This window comes from Poecilia reticulata, linkage group LG6 (assembly GCF_000633615.1).
Source record: "Poecilia reticulata strain Guanapo linkage group LG6, Guppy_female_1.0+MT, whole genome shotgun sequence".
NCBI classification, from domain to species: Eukaryota; Metazoa; Chordata; class Actinopteri; order Cyprinodontiformes; family Poeciliidae; genus Poecilia; species Poecilia reticulata.
In genome coordinates, this window is record NC_024336.1 from 16,676,846 (window position 1) to 16,697,131 (window position 20,286).

Sequence of the window (20,286 nt, forward strand, 5' to 3'; positions counted from 1 at the left end):
GTCAAAGGATAACTAAGCTTATGCTTAAATAAATACATTGCATGAATATTTATCTCCAATATTTATCCCATAAATAAATATATTAAAATGCAATCTTGCTGTCATTTTTAAAGATTTGTTTGAGATAAACATTGCTTGACATACACCAACCAGCCTATTACTGGCCAATAGGGATGGCTTTTTGTTGTTATCGTCTTGTTTAGGATTAGGAATTTTTCTACACATGTAAAAATTTAAATATTGAAATTTTAATAGAATAAATGCAAGAAACATCAAGTAAAAGAAAAAAAACTGCTCCTGGTCCCATATCAGAAACAGCCATTTTGAGTCAACAGAAATTGAAGGAAACCAAAAAGTTTTTGTTTGTTTTTTTTTCCTAAAAAGTAATTTGAAAAAACAATCATTCATTTAGTGATAGAAAAAGTGTGAGACTTTAGTTTTGAAGGATGGAAAAATTAGATTGTGCCATATTCAACCGACCAATCACGTGATTGGTGCATCACTAGAATTTTTTTTCTCAGAACTATTCAGTTCTTGATGGGCATTGAAAAACCTCATTATTTCATTAACCCATTAGGAGCGTTGGAATCTGTTCACATCAATGACTTGGCCTCACTGCCCTGGGCTGGTAAATGCAAAGGTCCTCACTAATTTCTTTAAGAAAAAAAGAAGAAAAGACAAAGGGGGAAGAAGACGATGACATGAGAGAAAAGTAATTTGATTGCTGCCAAGCTCCATATGGTTCTGTTGCTTTTAGGTTCACCCTTGCTGCCTACTGCCACACTGAACCCTTTCACTTTCAAAGCAATGACAAACTTCCCTATCCTCCCTTCATCCCACTTCTCAATATCATCCCTTCCCACCCCCCCTCTAAAAACCACCCAAAATACCCTGAATCTGGTTAGAGGAATAATGGAAGAGGCAAACAATGAGGGCGAATGGGTGGGTGCTGGAAATAAGAAGGAGGGGGATGTCAAGTGACCCACAGAAAATATTATCAAACAAGACTGGAACTCTGAAGGGTTGACAATGAAGCGGCCTGCTCTTTTCTGTGCTACGCCGCTGGTGAGGCAAGATAAGGGAATTCCTTAGTATAGCAGAAAGAGAAAAAAGGGGAGCCCTGCGTTTGAAAGATTCAGTCCTCCAACCCAAACACTCCCCCCGTAGATTATAGCTTGTGTGTTTTAAAATAAAGCGGCACTTTGTTAGACAAGTTAGCCTTGTTGGTGTTGATCTGCACAGCCATTGTGAGCAATGGTTTTATGCAGTTCTGTGCAGATGACTGGAAGATTAGGAAAGCCTTTAAAGTTGTGATACAGAGCTTTATCACAATTATTCAAACGGTAGCACAATGGCCCCAACTGCTGCAGCTGTCTGAATTTATTGAGCTTTGAAATACAACAGAGTAAGCAACGGATTTAGCTGTTGGTCCCACATTTCTTATCAGAGCCTCCGATGCACTGTTTGACTTAAGAGCTCCAAACTAGGATGTCTGTGGTGTTTGAAAAGCCATTGCTATGGTAATCTGAAAGTCAAACAGTGGCCAAGATAGTAAAGTTGGCCTCGGGCCATATAAAGGGAAACTTTCGAGATGTGGAAAAGGTAGCATGTCAGAACCTTTCGATTTATTCTGACATAGAGTAAAAACATGCAGCTCCAGGCTTCGTGGGAGCAGTTCTGCCCCAGTGCGAACAAGGTGAAATAGTTCAGGTCTGACTGTGCCACTTTAATGTCAAACTCACAGTGTCACCGTCAAAACATTCAACCTGCCCTGAACACAGAAAACCTCAGTCTCTTCTTTCACCAGGACGAAAAGTAAAAAATGCATAATTTCGACACCATAGCAACAAGTTGTTCTCCTCTCCTCCAGAGATTGATTATGTGGACCTATCAAACCAGTAGGAAACAACTAGCCAAATCTAACGCATGAATGTGCTTTGATCTAAACCATTCCTCCGGCTGTGGGTTTAGGGTTATTGTCCTGATGAAAGGGAACCTTCTGCTCCAGTCTCAAGTGTTTGTAGCTTGTAAGAGGTTTTCTTCCAGGATTGCTCTGTATTTACCTCCATCCATCTCCCCTTAAATACTCATCAGCTCTCTTGTGTCTGCTGTGAAGACGCATCCCCACAGCATAACACTGCAACCAACATGTGGAAGGTGTTTTCAGGGCAAAGAGCACTATTGTTTGGCATATTGTTTWGCCTGAAGCTCTTTGATAAAGGCCAGAACTGTAAAGTGCATCACTATAAAGTGTTCTGTCCACAGATAATCACATCTGTTATCCATTTTTTCCAATACTTCAAAATGCTGTTGTGCTTCATGCTGGTTTTATGAGATGACGTCCAGGTAAAATATGTGGATTTTGCTTTTTTAAAGAGACAGTGTTAAAAAGTTCAAGGGACGTGAATACTTTATAAATAACTTCATAGAACATTTTAGCATTACTAATGACTGAACCTCTGCACCTTCATATTTAAGTCTTTAAAACACTAAGGTCAAATCCCAAAAGGTAGAGGGGAAATATTGAGGAAAAGCAACAGGGGAAGGGGGATGAAAAAAGAATAAAGAATTGAACTGTACATTTAAATTTTTCTGATATTTTACACAATTTTTTACCTGCATCTCTGCAGATACAGACTCTGATTAGCTGCATTGTCGCCAGATTAGAATAACATAATCCATCCATCCATCCATCCATCATTTTCCTACACCCTTATCCCATTGGGGTTGGGAGAGGTGCTGGTCCCTACCTCCAGCTATGAACGGGCGAGAGGCGAGGCACACCCTGAGCAGGTCGCCCGTCCATTGCAGGAATAACATAATTCCCTAAAAAAATGATCTATTACTATATCATTTTTTGTAGTTTTACAGCAGTAATGAAACCTTTCATGCTCTTTACAACAGGCAGTCGAGACAGCATCTTATGAATAAAATCAAGCTTGCTTATCTCAGCGTTTGGGGCAGTAGGGGGCTTTACATTGCCGCGGAGCTACTCAAACAGGCACTATTTGCACAGTGTACAACTCCCCAGTTGCTGCGGATTAGGCAAACAATGCAGCTCCTCCATGGCAGCCCCCTCCACCAAAAAAAAGCCTCCACCCAAATTAGTCCTTCTTTGGCCAGTTATAAAGACCTGAGCATGAATGAGCGCCTGTGTTAGTCCAGGCAAGATAACAAACTCGCAATCAGGGGGAGCTGCCAGAGTTGTATATTCCTCTCTGTCTTCTCTGATTTTCCTGCAGAGAAACTTTTTATGCTGATAAAAGATGAAGAGTCCTGATTGGTGGGTGAGCATAACTGACCTGGACAATTTGTACACCTGTCCAACAGTTAACTTTTACGACATGTGTCTATGTGTGCATGGAGCATGTCATGAACACTTGAACATCTCTAACAGAGACAAACAGTCCTCTGGCCTCTTTAAGACGCATCAGGGCTCAGAAGATTTTGAGATAATTTGTTTGTGTAGTTTATAAACATCAACTCTGACTAAGCTGTACAAATAACGGACGGTTGGAGGGGGGAGGTGGAAAGGGCGCTCTGTGGCGTAACGCATGCACCGTTGGGGTGAGGTGCGGTTGAACCACAGTGACTTGATTTATGGAGTTCAGGTTGTGTCTGCCATATGAGGGCGCAGATGCACCTGGAGCACATTCCTCACAGTCAAATAAAAGGCAAGACTGCCCTCCTTCAATCACTAAGTGGTGGAGTAATATAACCATTTTACAACACCTGATTGTCAGAATGTTGTCACAAGAGAGCAACTTCAGTGGCGTCAACTTTTAAAAACAGCACAGAGCTAAATTAGGACTCTTCAACAATTTGGTTTTTCTGTTTTGGTCCCTCTTTGTTAGAAGAACCAAAAACATTCAAGTTAAGCGGATGGATGGATGCCAAAATCTATTAGTTTAGCAGACTTCTATTAGACTCTGACAGATTAGAAGATAAATGGAATATGCAATCATTTCACCGCAGCATACAATAGAGTCAGCAACTAGGATGTGATGTACATGCTTTGCAGTAGTATTAATATCCTTTGAACTTTTTCATAATTTTGTCTTAAACTTTGATTTTTACTGAGGTGTTATTTGATAGACCAAGATAAATGGATCAATTTATGATTTCCTGATTGTGTTTTGAATGGAAAATTATAAGTGGATAAAAATCTGAAAACTGTGCTGTACATTCACCCTGTGCCTCCTTCGCGTAGATATCCCTAAAATAAATCCAGTCCAGCCAACTGCCTTGACAGACCCCTGTTCAATAATGGAAAGAGTTTGGAACAACAAACCCACCAAGACATGGCCTGGTTCTCTGAGTACATTTACTCAGAGCACCAGTCAAGAGGTTCATGCTAACTCTGAAGGAGCCACGGGACAACCAGCGTAGAAACAGCGCACAACTTGTCTTTATGAAAAAGTGGAAAGGCTGCTGAGTGGCTATTGCTATTGCTAACCTTGAAGAAGGCCAGAAGAATTTGCCTCTGCAGTTTGCAACAAGCCACACAGGGGACCCAGCAAACTTAGAAGAAAGTGCTGAGATCAGATGAGACTACACTGGAACATTTTGGCCTCAATGCAAAGTGGTATGTGTTGCATAAAGCCAGTCCTGAGCACACCATGCCCATCGTGATAAATGGTGGTGGCAGCATCATGGTGTTACTTCAGCAGGACAAGCGAGCTGATTAGAGTTGATGAGATGGATGGAGAAGAAAACTAGAAGTTCCTTGGAGAAAACCTGTTTGTAAAACACAGGGACATAGGCTCACGTGACATGGTTTTTATTAAAGCATAGTTTTGTGTTAGAACTGCTAATACCTACATATAACTGAGAATGTTTGGCAAAACTTTGATGCTCTCCATCCAATCTGATGGAGCTGATAACTAATAAGCTAAATAGCTAATCAGCTATTTTTCATTACAGAATTCCAAAATGTCAGTGAGCTGGTAGGGCCATACTACAAGACCCGCAGTAAAAGTTTGCAGCAAAAGGTCTTGGTATAAAATAACATGTTTTCCAATTTGGTCTCCTACTTAAAACGCTCACTGAAATAACACTTGTGGCTGTAACGTGAAGAAATGTGAAAATGTTCTAGGGATGTTCAAACTTTTGCAAAGGAATGTACGTGTAGATCACAATTTCTCACTGGTATGAGTATGGATATCCAAGCTCATGATGGAGCTTTAAATGTAGATATACATATGGTGAATGTATGTCTCCATACATTTAAAGGAAAAAAAGTGCAAAGAAAGACAGCAACACAAAAATGTTTTAATTAAAATCTGGAACGGGCTCTGGGTGTTTGTGATCTAAACAGCCCTCGAGCTGAAAGGAAGGATTAACATAGAGCACGGACAGGCCTGCAGCAACTGCACGCTCATTACTGCAGAATGGAAAGATAAGCTAGAAAAAGAAGGAGGAGGGAGAAGGGAAAAAAGAGCTGACAGTTGAAATGTAAAAGGTTGGTTTGAATTCAAACTCACCATAGTGTAATGAAGATGTGAACAAAACAAAAGTACGTGACAATACATTACTTGAAATTGCAGCGATTTGTCAATAGCACTTACTTTTGATAAGAAAAATTAGATCTCTTAAAATGCAATACGATTCAAATATCACTTTATGTCTCAAGTTTGAAGTGCAAAAACAGATGAGAAATAAAGCATTTTGAACTAAATTAAAATTAAAAAAACAAAGCTAAATTGAGGCATTAGTAAAACTGCCATTTATACTTCTATTCACTTTCAGTCTCAAGTTTGAAGTACGAAAAAACTTATTTTATTTTCAGGTCATTGATCATCCAGTACATGGAATGTTAGTTAAAATGTGTTTTTGTGTACATGTATAACATGCCAGATTCTGTGCTTAAAAGTCACAGCCTTTTGCAAAGGCAACAAACGCCTCACCTGTTAGCAACCACACATGAGCTTCATGTACTGGTGAGGGAAGAAGAAAGTAAGATGAAGAGGTTAATCAGACTGCAAAAGGCACAGCATGCTGTATGTCCACACAGCCACTTCCTGCTCCGCTTCCACCAATCACACACCCTAGAAGATTTGCAGAGTTTCAGTGAAAATTATTGAAGAAAACTTCTGCAGAAAATGAATTTTACTCTCATTGCTGTTTGTGGCATAAAGTCCTTTGGTGTTTATTTATATGAATTCATGAGCTCTTTTACAGATTATAGTGAGTTTTATACAAATATATATATATATATATATATACTGACAAAAGTCTTTTATTAAGCAGGAAAGTCATTGGAGTAAAGTCATATCATGCAAGCTAGCTTAAGGTCAAAGTTGTTCTGAACAAATAATAGAAAACCCCAAGGTTTGGTGAGAATAACCTTTTATCTCCAAAAAAGTTAATATTGACTCTCATTAGACAGACACGGTGGGGCAGAGACATCAATATGGCACGCCTCTTCCCAATCACTCCTGCTCAGTGATAGGTGTGAAGGCAAAGACATGCATGTGAAGCTCCTTATCTGTATTTATCTGGCAGCACATGAGCAACTTCTGAATCCTAACACTGATAGTCTGGGTGTGTGATTGTGAAAGCCCAGACAATCACCATGACAGAGGAGACAGATTCCCAGAGAACCTGTGAATCCAGTTCAAACATGTGTGTATGTGTGCGTGCTCATCTTTATGTCCATGTTTGTGCCAAAGCCTGTAGGATTTGGACCCAAATGAGTGCAGTGTTGGTGCATTAATGAGTAACAAACAACCCTCAAGTACAACAATAAGCCCACACATATTCACACTCCTAAAAAAAAAAAAAAAAAAAAAAAAAAACCTCGGCACTAATGCACATCGTGGCACTGTCGCACCTCCTCCCTCCCTTCTGACATTTCAAGGCTGTGTTGGGAGCCAGAGGAGGAACTTCTTCATTTGGACTGTGAGACAATGTGGCAGGCTGGTTGGCTTTGTGCTCCTGACATCCCGCCGAGGCACAATATGGTCCCGTCAGGGATCAGTAGGAACACACAATGCCCATTACCCACGGGGCCAAGCGGACGGCCTTAGGGGCAGGGCCGGGATGGGCCAGTTTCCAGACTACAGGGTGTCTAGGCCACACTGGAAGAGAGAGATGGAAGCAGGGAAGAAGGTCCAAAGGGAGTTAGAGATGGAGAATTAAAGCTGAAAGAGATTGGAAGAGATGAAATAAATGCAAAATGTTTGTGATGAGAGAAAAAAGAAAGGTTGAGGATGAAGAACCCTGAAATGATAAGGTTATGAGAAAGAGTATCACTCACAGTCTTGATAGCATATGAGGCTAAAAGATTAAGAATAGCAAAGAGAGGGCGATGAAGGGAAATAAAATGGAAGCAGGTTTTCTGCCAGTGATGGAGCCCTTTAAGAAAAAAGACGTTGTGCCTACAGGGCTTTTCCAGGAGGAATGGAGGGGTGGGGGTTGTTTGGTTTATCTTGGAGCTGAACTTGGTTTCTTAATCACATCCAAAGTAATGACAGCCTTGAACAAACAGGCTTTGGGAATGGGTGCGTTTTCCCCTTCACTGCTGCTCCTTTGACCGTTTGGCTCTTTGAGAGTATGGCGTGGGTGGACAGAAGCCCCAATAGGGGTGGACATCAGGGGGCAGAAGGCCAGAGGTGCTAACTAAGGGGGACAGAGGGCACCCACAAGGACAGACCGAAAGGGACGAGGAAGAGACATGGGTCAACGAGCCAGCTGAACTTAACCATCAGTCTCCCATGAGAATCTCTCCTGTCACTTCTTTCCACCTTTCAGAAACCACTAAACTGGTTAGCTGGACAAACAATCTGGAAGTCTAGAATCTTATCTTTAAATGTTCAGGAAGGGTGGGAAAGTGTTGCAAAAAGGCATGCCATGACCTTTGTGTTGAAACACTAGATTATCCTAAAGTCAACCAAACCTTTTCATATGCTACCTATGTTTTGCACATTGTTGCAATTCCACATGAAAGACCTGCAGGACACACAGGAGCTGAGCCATTCCTGCGGCTCCAGACCAAACGTTTGCTCTCACCTTAGTGAGGGGTCAGTACAAGTCTTGATTAAATGGGTCAGTGCTCACCTATTTTCAGCCACTGCTGACAGGGAGATGCATTGGTAATCTGGGAGTACTTCCCTGGAAAGAAGTGGAGAAGATAAAACTGCTGTGCCTGTGAGTTTGCATGTGCCCATAGGAACTCTCTCTGCATATCTCCCAAAGGTACATACTTCAGGTGCTAAAGGTTCCCTTATCTATATTGCATTCTAGCAGAAATGATGGGAATTTTAGTCCTACTGTGGTTTGTATTCCTTTAGAATTACGCTGGGCATATTGGGGGACTGTGCACCAAACCCCGTTTTTTGACTTGGCCAGCTAAAATTGACAGATGGTTCTTCATCTTTCTTTTGCTGACTTGGATTAATTGTCTCTCAGTCTGCTTCCTGAAATGCCAAGCCTTTTCTTCCCGTGTCTCTCGCGCGCACACATAAATCTGGAACAAATAATCTCATGTAATTGCGATAGACAAAAGGGAACAGGGGCTTAGTTCACTGAGGGTCAGAAGGGGTGAGGCACTTATGGAGAATTACGGAAATGTGGCGGTACGAAATGTACAAAATTTAACTCAGAATATTGTAAAATATTTTTACAATACACACTGTGCAGGCAAAGCAGCATCAGACTCCTGTTGAAGGTTTCCCATCAAACTCCCCTTGTTCCCAGGATGCTGCCACAGGTTTATTTAGATCTGGGGGACAAGTCCAAACTGCACAGCTTGCTTGAATGGAGGCTCACAACATGTGGCACACCCCACTCCCTCCTCACACACATATAGACACACACACATATTTACCATCTGGCCTGTTCCTCTCTGCAGTGCAAGTGTCCCACACAGCTCAAAGTGCACAGATGTGCAATCAAAATATTCCCATGGTCATGCACGCATGGAGACTTTCCCCGTGTCATGGTAACAGTTCCAGTTTCTTCTGAGTAATTTGCAATTTCGTTATAATATACTAAGACTATTACACACAAAAAATAAATAATAAAATTGTTCAATACAGGCTATGGCTTGCACAAGATATCAACAGCATGACAACCTTGAGTAAAAATACTTCTGTTTTGTGGAATCACATTTTACACAACACAACAAAAAAATATTTTAAAGTAATTTAATATTTTCAATGTTTTTATTCAGTGCAAAAATGTGAAAAATGTTATCAATGCACTCAACATATTATGCCATTTGATTGGTGTTTAAATCTTGATACATGGAGAATTGCAACATTTTAAAAGTTCAGAGCTTTTAAAGAGGGATTACATGGAATAATCAACTCCCTTGACTTCTTAATTTTGTAAAAACTCAGATTATTCAATGGAGGTTAAAACTAACAGCTAGTCTGTTTGTAGAAGTCAAAAGCAAAGCAGACTTTTACAACTACTCAAGTTTAAAAAAAATCTTGAGTAGTTGTAGAACTACTCAACCCTAACCCCAGCGGTTTATTCCAACACTATTTATGATTCTATAAGCCAATGTCATGTTTGTTTTGAGTTGTTATTTGCACAGATTCTTTACACAGGAAGAGGGTGGGCAACCAATAGGTTTCTGAAACATGTACTTAGAACAGAACGTGTACAGCTTTTTGGACAAAAAAAATGTCTGATGTGAAAATACAGTGGTATGAAAAACAGAGTGTAGTAGTTTTTTGTGTGCACTGTTTTATTTGTCTTTCTTTACAATGCCTTGGCTTTTAGTTATCCTTCACTTACTTCTATACGTGCTTAGTTCTATTGCTACTTTTTTGCCGCAACTATTCTCATTCGCTTCACTGCCAATGCAAATACGTTGAAAGTTTAAAAGTAAAAAAAAATAAAAAATAGCATTCCGTATTTGCTAATTCCATTTGCGGCTTTGAGTTGTTTAAGATGTCAGAAGTCTGCTTTCGTCTTGACTGCTCTTGGACTAGCCATTAGCTTTGTCCTCTGGTGGCAAACTAATCTGAATAATCATCATACAATACCAAGAAACTTACCTTCTGCAGATAACTTATTGTCTTTTAAGAAAGTCTCAAAATCTCAGAGCTTGCTCTGTCATTTCTTTGTAATACTTTAAGTTCTTCAGTTCAGTCTTGAACTGATGTTGACTTTATATTCTATATGTAAGACATTACACAAACGTTTCCCAGAATATACAAAACCTTTCTCAACTACAGAGGGCAACAGTTGCGCTATTACTCAGAGGTGTGGTTGTGAATTTGTCTTGGTCTTGGCAGCAATAACCTCAGCTAAAATTTCCTCACATCTCACGGCAGACAGACTGTTCTCCAACAGGAGCTCAATGCCCATAAGCATGTTGACCTTCTGGGGTCAGAAATCATTGTTTCCTCTCCTTCCACTGTGTGGTCTCTGGTGTATAATTGACATTTAATAAAGGCCTCCGTTAGCACGGGGCCATAATGGCACTGAATAAAAGAATAGAGAGAGTGGAAAGGAATAAAACAGGGGGGAACAGGACAGATTTTGGGACACATGTTGACAATGAATGTTTGCGTGAAGACTAAAATAAAAAGAAGACGGGGCGAGCAGTGTGAGAGGGATAAAGGCAGGGCAATCTTCAGAGATGGAGGACGCTAGGGGGGCGAGTGAGGGAATGAAGCCCAGAGGATGAGGGACTGTTGTCTAGCTGCCAAGCCCATCTGTCTACTTTCACATCATTTCAATCAACCACAGAGAGTGAGAGTGCTTCTGCAAGAGATAGAGAGAGAAAAACTGTATGGCCTTTCTTAGAAATAAAGGGATGTGTTTAAAGGAGTGGCTTTTTTTTCATATGTTTTAAACCAACTGAACTTGGCCCAGTTTCAAAGTCTGCACAAGGGGGAAAACCAAGTTGAATCATAATGGTTCACAAAATGTGAAAAGTAAACAACTGTGTGGGCACAGTGTGGTTTGTGACTTAATGATGCCGCAGTAAAAAGAGTTTTGCCTCGGGCCGTGACTGAAGCCTCAATGAAAAGCAAGTTTCAGAAGCCTGTTGTTTTCTGCAAGAGGACAACAAGCTTCAGACTACAACTTCAGATCAGAATCACAGTGTCCCTTATCCGCCTATTATTTATTCGCCATACAAAAAAAGTTACAAAGAACAAGGTTAATAATAAAAGGAGACAAAAAGGTAGATCCACACACTGTGTGTATGATGTTTTAAGGAATAAATGTAACGACTTCTGATAATCTCTCAAGGAAAGAGAAAACATTTCAATCTCACGTGTGAATTACACGGTTTGACATCACTAGAGTCAATTTATGTTTTTTAAATTCTTATTTTTAAATTGGCCTCACAACTCCCCTATGAACACCTTTATTTTGCAACATTGTTCAAATTTCTTCAAGAAAAGAAGAAAACAGTCTTGATAATAAGCTGTTTAGCATAATTCCAACAAACACTTCCTGTTACGGCTTCTGGGTGTGTCCCAAGATCTGCTCCACTGGGACGTTTATAAAAACCGTCTGAGGAAAAAAAAGGCAAGAGATATAATATTGCTAGTTAAATGGAAGTTTGAAAAAACTTTTCTATTATAATTTGAAACAATCTTTAGAAGCCTGTGAAGTCATAGGCTCTAAGCTTTAAAAGCATCACATAACAATAGCACTATTTATTATATCTGCACCACATCGCAACTGATTAAACCTCAAAGAAACAGCAGGAACGGGGCTGCCTTTGGGCAAAAGTAAATATAGGGGAGTCAACCTGGCATGTCATGAAATGCAACTAAACAAATAAGAATGATGCATGCAGCATGTATCCCTGCATGTGGTATAATTAGGCTACCTGATCACATCGGCCTGCAGGTTGGTTTTCCCTCACCGCAAAATATGCAAAGTGGCTCAGGAACCTGCTTTCATGAAGAAAGTGGGTTCCCATATATTTAATTCAAGTCAGTTATTTCTTTTTTAATCTGTAGTAATTAAAAAAGTCCCTCCTGAAGGAGGTTCCCAAAGTGGGTTCAGTAAACCAAGGGAGGTCATAACTCAAGTGTGAGGTGCTGAGATCTTCTTCAAAGATGAAAGTGAAGAAGAAAAAAAAACTGATGAAAAAACTTAAAACATAAAAAGTTAAAATTATAAAAACAGCAGTAGCAAAAACAATGTATTGGTTATTAAACCTGTGTGCACTGCTAGTATATTCTTGTTTTGTTGACGCCTACATATTACGAGTTTTAGTTTCAAATCTCTCTTCCATTTAATGTTCGGGTTGAAAAACAAAAAGTTGGAACGCACTGACTGTCGTCTCTCACCTGAAACTGATGAAAACTATTTTCAGCTTCCACCATTTAATAGCTGCGTCTTCTTTTTTTGTAGTTTTGAAATTATGTTAATAGGCTTTGTTGAAATAACATATGAATGAAAATTTGGATGTTTCAAATACCATTTTAGATCATTCTCAGAGACACTTCCATAACATATTGGCTCTTTAACTGTTTTTTAGCTTCTTGGGTGTTTTTTTTTTTTTTTCTTTGCTGTTGTTTTTTTGCTAATCTGTTTACACAAAATCTTTGATGCTGTCACATACAGAGTGCTGCACAAAAGTAGATTTCTAGCGGACAGCAGTTTGTATAAATTAAGCTAAGATGTCCAGATATTGACATGGAGGAAGCAGCTCAAGACCATCAACTTACCACCTCTGTGTCTGATTGTTGGTATGGTGATTTTTTTTTTTTTTAGGAGATCCTGTGTTGGTTTATGCCAAGTCTCTTTCAAGAACAAAAATATGTAAAATGTTTGAGTCAGAACAGAAAAATATTTTCATAATTCAATTCAGCAATTCCATAATTGAGACTGAGCAGATGCCATTTCACTGAAGGTTTAGTCAAAAGCTCTTTTGTGATTTCAGGATTCGAGGTGTTCGTTTTGTTTTATACAACAGCTGGATATGGGTTTTATTATATTTCTTATTCATATAGTCAAACAGACATCTTGTCATTATTTTTGCCTCTTTCTTCTCTTCCTCCTTTAGTACCTGTAACCAGAGACTTGAAGCTGTTAACGGTCACAGTGTGTGTGTGTGTGTGTGAATGTTTGCACGGAGACACGTGTTTCATATAAACAGACTTAGAGTGAAACGCCTGTCAACAACATCCCTTGTCCACAAAGAGAGGCAAGCAGTGAATCATAACCACACTTTTTTTTTCAATGTGTGTTTGTGAGAAAGTGAGACAGGGAGGGAAAGAGAGAGAATTTGCATAATTTCTTGAAGACTAACAATTACGATGTAGGGGTTTATTTCTGAGAATCAAGATTACAACAGCTACCAGCGACTTTCACCATATTGAGAAATGATTTGCTAGATCCCTCTGACAACATATACTGCCTTTTCTGCTGTTTTTCTGTCTTTTGTGCTTCGCTTGGCAATTTGTTTCAAGAGAGATTTTTGGTGCTGCTGTGTTCATATTCTTTGCGGAGTTGCACGTTGGGGCTTTGTGTATTCCTGACACAACTTTTACACAGTAAAAATGCCAGTGTTGAATTAACAACCAAAAGTGTCTATATGTGTCCAAGTCAGCTGGTGTTAAATTCAACAATACAGAGTGTCACATTAACATTACAACAGTGTTAGTGTTAAAATATATTACAAGTAACACCAGTGTAGTATTGATCACAAAATATAATGTGGTGTTAAAAAATCAAATAATTGACCCCACAAGGTGCCAATATCAATCAAATCCAGTGGAAAATATTCAAAACAATACACAGAAATGGAAAGTTTAACTTTTCTTAAACCCATTTCAGTATTATAGACCAATGTTAATTTAACAAAAAAATGGGTGTCAATCTTTTAACACTTTCAAAAGTGTTACTTTAACACCTGCTGACTTGGACACTTAAAGACACTTTTGGGTGTTAATTCAACACTGGCAATTTTACTGTGTAGGGTTTCATATGCGTAGCTAGAGTGAAGGATGGTATGCAAACATCTCCATAACTAGAGGTTATCTGTCAGTCAGCGAGTCAAGGCTCAAAGATGCTACACTTAATGCTGTTTCGTAAATTAGGAATAAGTTTTCAAAAGGTTTTAGTAATATCAATGACTCTAATTCCTTGTAAAAGCAATTAGCACGCATCATTCTTTAAAGTATATTATTTTAGCACCTTCAGGCTTTAAGCATCTGATTTCTGCCTTTGTTTGGATTAGTTTTTGCTTCCACGTAATAAAAACAATGCTAAATCAACTTGAATAAAAAGCTTATTTGAATCACTACATTGCCATTCAGTTTTAGTGACACTGACAAAAATCCATATTTTCAAAAGATATCAAAATAAACTATGTGATCACATGCAGGAATACTGATTGCATGTCATCTGTCTTTTTCCTGGGACTTTTAAACTTTCATTGTTATTAGACAAAAATTCATCAACTCAGATGTTTAGATTTTTTGTAGTTCAGAAATGTATTGTAACAGGTATTGTAATATAATCTATTTTTCAGAACATGACAGACATCCTTGATGTGATAATCATCCATGACTTTAGTCATTAACAAGCATTAACGAGCTGTTTGACTCCTGCCTTTTACTTTTTGCACTGGATTCACAAAGCAAACTGCAGAAAATACATGAAGCACTAACACAGCCTGTCATGTCTGACAATGGGAGCTATTTGAACTATCAGGTCGCAGTAGTTCAGTCTAAACACTAATTAACTAAAATCTCCAAAGTCCTGAGAGGATATTGTTTAGCACTTTGAAGACATCTCAACGGAAGAATTACATTTCTAAATCATGGTTCTGAAAAGACTGAATTATTAAAAGAATGAACAATCCTTTTAACCATTTTATTTGTGAATAATAAACATTGGAAGATGTTTATATTAATTACAAATAGTGCACATGGATATGCTAATCTAATTTCTATTTGTCAATGTCAGTGTCATTTTATTTATAAAGGCATATTTAAAACTTAGAGTAGCGGACTAAAGCGCCGTACTGTTCAAACTTAGAATCGACTTGCTTTAAAGCACACACCGCTATTCCATCATGAAGCACTCAGGTTTTATTTTGAGCCTATTTCTTCTTTTCCTTTACGTATCCCGAAAAGCTTTATTTCATGTTTTTGTTTTATACACGATTTTAGCTGTCAGTGTTCTTTGCTTTTTTTCTTTAGCTAGTCTTTACCTTCTTCTGCATTTTTAACACACTGATTTTCTACTCTCTTTGGTCGGTCCTTCATATTCAGCAATGTAATTTGTTGGGTCACTTGCAGAATTTTTTTTTTTCTTGTCTAAGTTTAGATTTGCTTAGAGTCTATTTGACTGAAAAATTTAAATATATTATGCTGCAATTTTATTTCAATACAAATACAACTTTCTAAGTGTAGCTACGTTGGTTCCAACAATTTCTATTTTATTTAATATGATTCACATGATTGATATGATTCATATGACATATGATGTGTCACTCTAGTCAAAATATCCCCCTGACTACTCTCTGTTACACTTGGGTTGCATGTCTTTGCATTTCAGTTTATGGCCTGAAGCTAGGAGGAAAGCGTTAGGTGTAGAAAGTTAAAAAGGTCAAAGATGTAAAGAAGACACCGTTGTTGCCAGTCACATTTTCACGCTGATACATGCTTCACCTTGGTGAAGGTTTAGTGAGATAATGGAGGAAAAATTGCCTGGAGGGCCAAAATATTTCCCTATAACTAACTTCTCTCTTTCTTTTCCATATTTATCCTCCAACTTTTCCCATAAGGTCAAGCTCAACCAAACTGCCATATTCTAATTAACTTGGAGAAAGTAAACTGAGTCCCATACCATCTTCATCTGCTTCTGCTTAAAATGTCAAACACACCTTTCACACAAACACAGGACGTGTCTCTTTCCTGAATGATTTGATGGCTAGACATTCCCGTGGTGTTTATATTTCCATTTTACTGTTTGATCAGATGAAAGTGGCACCTTTTAAAAAATAAAAATAAAAAATTCTTGCAGGGTGTTACAGAAGGAAATTACATCTTAAACTAGACCAACAGATGTACCTCACTTTAACTTAAACGGTAATAATAGTCTTTTAGAAGCTTACTGCATATGTAAAGTAACCTGTTTCTGTGAAAACTGCAAAAACAGCTACACATTTCCAAGAGTGTGAACAGGGTGGGGAACCCAGTAGCATCGGAGACAGCCAGCAGCCATTTCTTGTGCTTGGTGGAGCTGTCAGAATGCATTGCATTGTCCCCTTTCTTTTTGGTAGAGCGGGGCATGTAGATGTCCGTCAGAGAGCGGAAGGATGAAGCAAAGTAGGTGTCTTCATCCTTGAGGACAAATTTTCTCACATGTAGAAAAGGTGGACTTGCAAACATACAAACTCTTGACAGGGTGGATCAGCAGAGTGGAATGCAAAGTGAGGCCTGGTGACGTGACCCGTCTGCTGGTCCTGCTGATTCTTTCAAGAACCTGACACAAATAGAACGGATGAAACAGAATGGTACATGACATGCGACTTCACAGAGTAACTCCAGCCAAGGTAAAGTTATGAAGCTCGTTCTGAATTTAGTTTAGACACCGGTAGTAAAAGTGAAATGATTTTCCCAAGTTTGCCACCTTACTTTGCTTTGACACTAATAAACATCCATACTTCCTCCGGGCTACTCTAACTCGGTGATGTGTGCAGAGGCGAGAGCAGACCTGCCTGTCACATCCAAAATTACAGCAGGAGAATGTAATTACTGGTCTATTTCAAATATTCAGAAGTGTGCAAAAGCACCAAGCCAACTGTTTTGAATGAAACTTTACAGGAAGAGGACTTTTCATGTTTTGAAAGTTTTCCTTTTCTTTGCACTTCAGCATAATTTTCCACATTCCAACTAGATTATGAACCAGTGTTGTGTCTGCACAAAACCAATTTTCATGTGACCATTAATTCACTTTCTTAAGACCAGCTTGTCTTAAAGGCACAGTCCATTTCTTTAACTGAAGTTAAATGAAATACTGAAACTACCAGAATATGAGGAACAACAAGAAAGCCAAGTCCTGTATGCAATTTGACAAAAGCACAGTCACTGGTACATGCAAAGAGCTAAACTTAAAAAGAAGAAAAGCTTAGGGTTCCTAATTTACCTAAAAGTGTATAGAATGTGGGAGAAAACTTGACCCTGCACTGTATGGTCAAAACCAGAAAGAATAAACAATATTTGCCCTTTCACAACAGGTATAGCTTATGGTAGCATACTATGCTTATGACAGCATACTGTCAGTATGCTTTTAGTGATTGACACAATTGATTAACAATGGGGGTACAAGCAACTCTTACAAACATTCGGACTGGATTGTTGCCAGAAGAAAAAGACATTCATAAGAATTGAACTGTTAAACTGAAATAGTTTTCAAGACTACCTGGCATAAAAGCAAATATTATTATTATTTACACTTGTCAATCATTAAAATCAGTTTTACTATTTCCTGGTTCTTTTTTGGGTTGTTTTGAAATGATGCCAAGAAAAATAAGACATCAGCCACAGGAAACTGATTTGAATTTCACTCTGTTCGGTTAAGATTTTCTGATATGGCAACTGGAAATGTTAAAGTCGTTGCTGAACTCTTGTTTAGTCATCAGTTTTAAATMATCAGTTATTGYGTGTCACAACAAAACAGGCCAGTATCTGACTGCGTCTTCGTGGTTGGTGGAAACATAAAACAATGGATGGCTGCCTTTGCAGTTGTGCTTGCGAGCTTCATTGGAAGAGACCAGGCCGTTGGCCCACACTTTGATCATCTTCTGCCAACACCATGTCTGTTTGTTTACTGTACAACGAGATAAGAAAAAACCAAAACATAGTAAATGCCACGCATGCTTGGGTACGCATAAATTTCATTGGAATGCTGCTGTGGTTCTCAGAAGGCAACTGGATCTCTTTGGAGGAGGTGGATGTTGTTTGCTGCCTTTGTAAACCATTAAACACAACCATAAGCTAAAGTCTGAAAGAGCTGTGTTGTTCTGTTGTGTATAATACTATACAAATACAAAATTGTGAAGCATCAACCACACAACCCAGTGCTGCCTTATGAACAAGATTAAGTCAGTTATGATATGATTAAACAAATCTACTTCTCACTTTGATGTTCTTCGTCTCTGGAAAACTGGTGAGTGAAGCTACACTTCACAAATAAAGGTAAAATAAAGAACCACCAAGGTTAAAAAAGATGTGCAAAAAGCCTGAAAATAAATCCATCTTTTCTTGAAACAGCATAATGTCACACTGAAAATTTTAGAAAAATTCAACCCCTAGTCTGCGTACATTTATTCAGACAGAGATATCGCTTAACTAAAGTCCCAATGTCAGATTAAAGTATCTTTTAAAAACAAGGTTTGAGCAGCTATTTCATGCACTTTTCTTTAAACCCACATCCATCCATCCATCCATTTTCTTTACACCCTTGTCCCTTAGTGGGGTGGGGAGGGCTGCTGGGGCCAATCTCCAGCTAATGTTCCAGGCGAGAGGCGGGGTCACCCTGGACAGGTCGCCAGTCTGTCGCAGGGCAACACAGAGACAGACAGGACACTCAACCATGCACACACACATTCTGACAGTCATGTTTTTGGACTGTGGGAGGAAACCGGAGTACCCTGAGAAAACCCACGCATGCACAGGGAGAACATGCAAACTCCATGCAGAAAAACCGGGGCCGGGAATTGAACCCAGAACCTTCTTGCTGCAAGGCAACAGCTCTACCAACTGCACCACTGTGCAGCCTTTAAACCCACATTTCTGTAGTAAAAATATTTTTATTGGTCTGGTGTAATAATAAATAAAATGCCATATTTCCACTAGCTGTAAACAGAAATGCATCATAGTTAATAGAAACAAAAGGCTTTTAAAAATCAGTCTGCTTCATTAATCTGTATGCATGTTCACTTAGTGAAATGTGTTACTGAAATAAATTAGCAATATTCTAATTTAATGAAAAGGACTGCCCAGCGATATTTTGTGCAAATTGAATTTGTTACAGACCAAACACGGTGAAATGGTCACAAGTTTATGGCTGGAACCCTGGGTTTCAATCTCTGCTCCTTTCACCTGAATAGCAAAGTCGCATCCAAGTCTGCAATCAGCAGCCACCTTTTACAGTTTGTGTAAAGTCACAAAAGCAGTAAAGTGTAGTCGCTGAAACACACATGATTGAACAAGTGTTTGGGTTGCTCAATTTTGCAATGCTGGATTGCAAACTTCCAGTGTGGGTCAAGTTGTTCTATGCAGGTCAACCCTGGCTGCAATTTTACTGCTGAAAACCACGGCTTTTAATCACACTGTGGAGGTGCTTCTCCAACTTTTAACCCTACAGCATTGTGAAGGATTATCTGCTCAGCCCCGTTTTATACAACAGAGGCCAATAGTAGAAATGGAGCCTTAAAAGTAAGAGATAATCTGTGTTAATTACACAGCTTATTAAAGACAGGCTTAAACATAAATGTAGAGTACAAATTGCAAGAAAAAGTGATAAAATTAGAATATCAAATAATATACTGCCAATTTCAATTGCCGCCATACAAACTGCTTGATGGTTCAGACAGATTTTATTTATTTATTTATTTATTTATTTATTTATTTATTTATCAAAGTACAGCAAAGCCAAAGGCATCATTTTATCAGCTTTTATTTTTGATAGCATAGCTCCTCATTTTCTTTGGTACATTTACAAAAAGTGTTGCAAGGAGCAAATTATAAATATATATATATATATATATATATATATATATATATATGTATGTGTATGTGTGTGTGTGCATGCGTGTGTCTGTGTGTGTATAAAAACTTTGTCAAAGTGGAGGAATCACAGAAATATTTATCCTGTTTAAAAGTTTAAGGAGGAGAAAAAGGGCCTTGGCACTAAACCCCTTAGTGAAGCAAGAGGAATGAAAAACTGCAATGTAAAAGGACCTATTAGTCTCAGAACATGGGCATTAGCATGATAGTAGACTTATCCTCAGGGCTGAAGGGGAGGGACGCTGTCTCCGTGCTTTCAGCTTCCAGAGAAAGCGGGGGTTCCTATACATAGACACACACATACACACAAGCCTGGGGAAATGCAAAGTGGGGGCCTACACAGGCACATGGGCAAACCCAGTAAACAAGGGGGAAAAGGAGGCGGGGAGGAGAGAGGGCGGGGCCCGGCAGTGAAGGAGAGCGATGTAGAGACTGAAGAATTAAACCTGTTCACAACAGACCAAGAAGAGGGAAGCCATTAAAAGATGCAAGGAGCAATTTGTAATACTCCAAAGGATAACAATGCTCTGCAAACCTACAAAAGAAGTTCATACCTTTATAT

The 20,286-nt window shown here is 38.9% G+C and overlaps 1 protein-coding gene across 2 annotated transcripts in view; it reads right to left on the minus strand.

Annotated features, from left to right (window-relative positions):
- Window positions 1-20,286, minus strand: part of phrf1 (PHD and ring finger domains 1) — a 94,758-nt gene that overhangs the window by 24,026 nt on the left and 50,446 nt on the right. The window contains exon 18 of one of the 2 annotated variants that reach the window (XR_533921.2): window positions 15,906-16,416. The exons of the other annotated variant lie outside the window; for it this stretch is intronic. The gene's annotated coding sequence lies outside the window, so the exon portion shown is untranslated. Of the gene's footprint in view, window positions 1-15,905; window positions 16,417-20,286 lie in introns of those variants that run through there. 2 annotated transcript variants of the gene reach the window in all.